We start from the raw sequence: 4197 nt of genomic DNA, 5'->3' as shown, positions 1-4197 counted from the left end.
AAATAACAGTATATCCAGAGTCTTGATCATCCAGGAAGTATGAACTGCAAGGAAACTGTAAGAGATTCTTACCTTAAAAAAATATTTCCCATCACCTATTGTAGCATCTGAAATCTCACCGTTGTAATTGTTTTGTTGAATTATTAAATCTTTCAGAGGTTTAAAATTCTCCCATTGAACTGGTGACACCTTGAGGAATCATGCCTTATTTTTTATGGCACAGTTTCTGGAACAGAATGATGTTCAAGAAAGTGCTGAATAGATATTAAATTAAAAAACACACACACCACATTGCAGCCCAGCTGGTGTGGCTCAATGGTTGAACACTGACCTCATGGTTTGATTCCAGGTCAGGGCACATCATGCCCAGGTTGTAGGCTTAATCTCCAGCAGGGGGTGTGCAGGAGGGAGCCGATTGATGATGATGCATTGATGTTTCTGTCTCTCCCTCTCCCTTCCTCTCTCTCTAAAATCAATAAAAGCATATTTTAAAAATATGCAAAGGACATTGGGAAGGATAAAACTAGAAATTTATGTTCAACTGACAGATTGGAGAATCAATCTATAATATTCTTTTTTGTTATATAGTTTTTTATTGATTTCAGAGAGGAAGGTAGAGGGAGAGAGAGATAGAATCATCAATGATGAGAGAGAATCACTGGTTAGCTACCTCCTGCATGCCCCCCACTCGAGACCAAGCCTGCAACCCAGATATGTGCCCTTGACCAGAATCAAACCCAGGACCCTTCAGTACATAGGCCAACACTTTATCCACTGAGCTAAACTGGCTAGGGCTACTAATATTCTTTTTAAAAAATTAAATCTTTATTGTTGAAAGTATTACATATGTCCCCTTTTCCCCCCATTGACCCCTTCTAGCCGCCCCTGTCCCTATCCCCCACCCCAGGCCTTCACCACCCTATTGTTTATGTCCATGGGTTATGCATATATGCATACAAATTCTTTGGTTGATCACTTTCCACCCATTCTCCCTCCCTTCCCTCTGAGATTCCACAGTCTGTTCTGTGCTTCTATGTCTCTGGATCTATTTTGTTTATTGGTTTATTTTTTTCATTAGATTCCACATATAAGTGAGATAATGTGATCCTTGTTTTTCTCTGACTGCCTTATTTTGCTTAGTGTAATACTCTCCAGGTTCTCATGCTGTCTCAAAGGGTAAGAGAAACTTTTTTTTTTTTTTTTTTTACTGATGCATAGTATTCCATGGTATAACTGTACCACGCCTTTTTGTAATCCAGTCATTTACTGATGGGCACTTGGGCTGTTTCCAGATCTTAGCTATTTTAACCTATAATATTCTTGACCAAGCAGTGTGACCACTTGAAGCTAGATCACCCAGGCTCTTTGTATCTCTCTTTTTCCCATTCTGGCACTTGATTATATTGTTGGAGGTAGGGAGTCTCTACTTAAGTTGAGAGATCAGTAAAAAGGAGAGAGCCATGTTTAAGAGACTCTTGCTGTTAAAATTAATGTCATTTAAATGTTTATGATTATAACAGTTACCATTTATATAATGTTTGTGATATACTAAACTATCTATGACTAAAACATGCTTACATTTTTTAAAAATACATTTTTATTGATTTCAAAGAAGAAGGGAGAAGGAGAGAGAGATAGAAGCATCAATGATGAGAGAGAATCATTGATTGGCTGCCTCCTGCACAACCCCTACTGGGGGTCGAACCCGAAACCCTGGCATGTGTCCTTGACCGGAATCGAACCGCAGACCCTACAGTCCGCAGGCTGACGCTCTATCCGCTGAGCCAAACTGGCTAGGACTGTGCTTACATTTTTAAAATGCATATATGTTTGTTGTGACTCTTATGGTATCATGTTTTCTGTAATTCAGAGGTGTGAATGTAGAGTGAAAAGTAATTCCCACCTATATATTATTTTTAGGAGAAAATTTCACTGTCTTGAAGTGATCTGCTTTGTGGTACAATGTCCATGAATTACATATGGAAAAGCAGATACGGTTTGTAATCAAGATGGAATGTTTTTGACTATCACCATTTGCACTGTGGGTGCAATGGAGTTGATTACTCTCTCCAGTCTGTCAACTGTATTGGTTATGTATTGTATAATTCTGTGAAGCTCAGAAGTTAAATGCCCTCAGCCAGGAAGTAGTATATCTAGGTCTTCTCCAGAGGAATCAGGATTAATATAGATGCATTAATTTAGATGCCCTATCCCCATCAAATACAAAATATTCCAGAATCCTTCCTTAAGCTATGATTTAACTTTCTCTCCTTTGTATTCTTTCTCTCTTTTAAGCTTCTTTTTTCCTTTCTGTTTTACTCCATTTATTTGTACTAACCTCAATGTTTAAAAGCTAAGAGATAAGAGAGTGGGTGGCGGTTATGTGATGCAGATGGAAGAATAAAAGGGGGAAGAGATAAGGTTGGAAACGAGTAACTTTACTTAAAAAAACACTACAATTCTTCCATAATCTTCCATATATGCAGATTTTCAAGGTTTGTAGGTGACTATGTATATGTATACGTGAGCATGAAGTTATAAGGTGAACACTGCACAGAGGGGCGCGATTTCTTAGTCTGTAAAACAAACACCACATCTAAACACAGAATGAGCAACTCGGTCCATGTTCCCAACAATCTTTTTATTTTTTGTTTGCTATTGAAAAAAATTCGTACCCTCTTTCTTCTGTGATGTGTGTACCTCTGACTTGTACGGGGATATGAAGCCTGGAGCAAGGGGCTGGAGGAGGATGTTTAATGCAGAATAAAATCCATTACATGTTTCTCATTCCGTAAGGGCCTTCCTTTAGGTAGTAACTGTAGGTTTCTCCTGGGGTGAAGGCGTAAGAGCACAAGATGTACGAACACATCTAATGTGAGTTCCCTCCTTCGCCTTTTCCCGGAGGAGGCCCGTGGCCTAACAGGCACCGTGATGAGAAGCTCCCGAGGACAAATGGCTCCTGCAGGGTCCGCTTCAGTGAAGCACCGAGAAAAGCTGGTGTGGCGACGGGACAATGAAAAATGCTTATGATAGACAACGTTTTAAATTATAAACTCCATGTGTACTTCCAAAAAAAGGGGACATAAAAAATAGACAATTCTATCGTAGTTTCGCTTTCAATACTTTAGCATGTTTCTCTGCCCCAGTCAGTTCTTTTTGTATCTCTGTTACAAATAAAATACTTTGTGTAAAAAGTGAGGTGAATGAATCAATTGCGTTTCAGAAATGCCCCAAAAGAGAAACCAGGAGCCATTCTGTTCCTTGGGCGGGAAACCCAGTCACGATATTGACCTCTTTGTCTAGCCCCGTTGTCAAGCGGAGGGATACTTTCGATAGTTTTCAGACCAGTTATTAAATGTGTACATGTTTGGAGTTCAGTATGTCTTCCACAGCCGCTTGTAGCATCTTCCTTCACTGACATGGGTTGCAAAGGCCGCAAAATCCTGTCTCAGAAACAAGGGGCGGGGAGACGCCATTTTCAAAGCCGGAAATGATTAAACCTCAGGATTGAGACCCTTCCCAGTCAGCCAGGGCTTGCCAGTACGACAGTTCCTGCTTCTGGTGGAGGCTTGGCTCTCGTCCCATTGGGAGTAGGATCTCTCCAGCTACTGGTGAGCAGGAGGGGGGTCCGTCACTACCGCGGCGAGCCGCGCCACTTGGGGGGTCAGCGGCCACCCCAGCTCAATGGCCTAGTCCCGCCAGGCACCGCGCGGGCCCTGCCGGCCTCCGTCCTCTTCCGCTGGCTCCAGGTGCGGCGCGGATTCATCCGCCACAGCAGGCGCTCCTGGTGGCGCGGCGCTCCGCTTTCGGCAATACCCGGATGGAAGTGTAATGGCCGCCATCAGGGACTCGCAGGCAATGGGGACCACGACAGGTATTCCCTGTGAACGGGGCCGCCCAGACTTGATAGGATGCCGAGGCTTCTGAAGGGACAGTCAGGGGGCAAAGGGCGAGTTTGTGGAGCGCCAGGGCACCTCGAACCGGCTGGGGAGCCGCCCCAAGATAGGAAGCGCCTGTTAAATAGTCCCGGCCATTCAGTGCTTTCGCCTAACTTGCTGCAAAGTTTTTCTGGGGAAGTTGGTTCTCTCAGTTGGTTCCCCGGCAGGCGGCTGGCGCTAACCGTAGCCGTGCGTGTTTTCCGCCCGCGCGCTTCCACCTCCCCGCTGCCCAGGAGCTGGAGCGGCGTGCGACACCGTG

General features: G+C 43.9%; 1 protein-coding gene across 2 annotated transcripts in view; it reads left to right on the top strand.

Annotated features, from left to right (window-relative positions):
- The first annotated feature begins 3624 nt into the window (after positions 1-3624).
- The window catches only part of ZNF518A (zinc finger protein 518A), a 26365-nt gene continuing 25792 nt past the window's right edge, over positions 3625-4197 (top strand). For both annotated transcript variants that reach the window (XM_014532687.1, XM_014532688.1), the window contains exon 1: positions 3625-3874. The gene's annotated coding sequence lies outside the window, so the exon portion shown is untranslated. The remainder of the gene's footprint in view (positions 3875-4197) is intronic.

The sequence above is a fragment of the Myotis brandtii genome, unplaced genomic scaffold (assembly GCF_000412655.1).
Source record: "Myotis brandtii unplaced genomic scaffold, ASM41265v1 scaffold902, whole genome shotgun sequence".
Lineage (NCBI taxonomy): Eukaryota > Metazoa > Chordata > Mammalia > Chiroptera > Vespertilionidae > Myotis > Myotis brandtii.
This window is presented reverse-complemented; position numbering and strand designations above follow the sequence as displayed.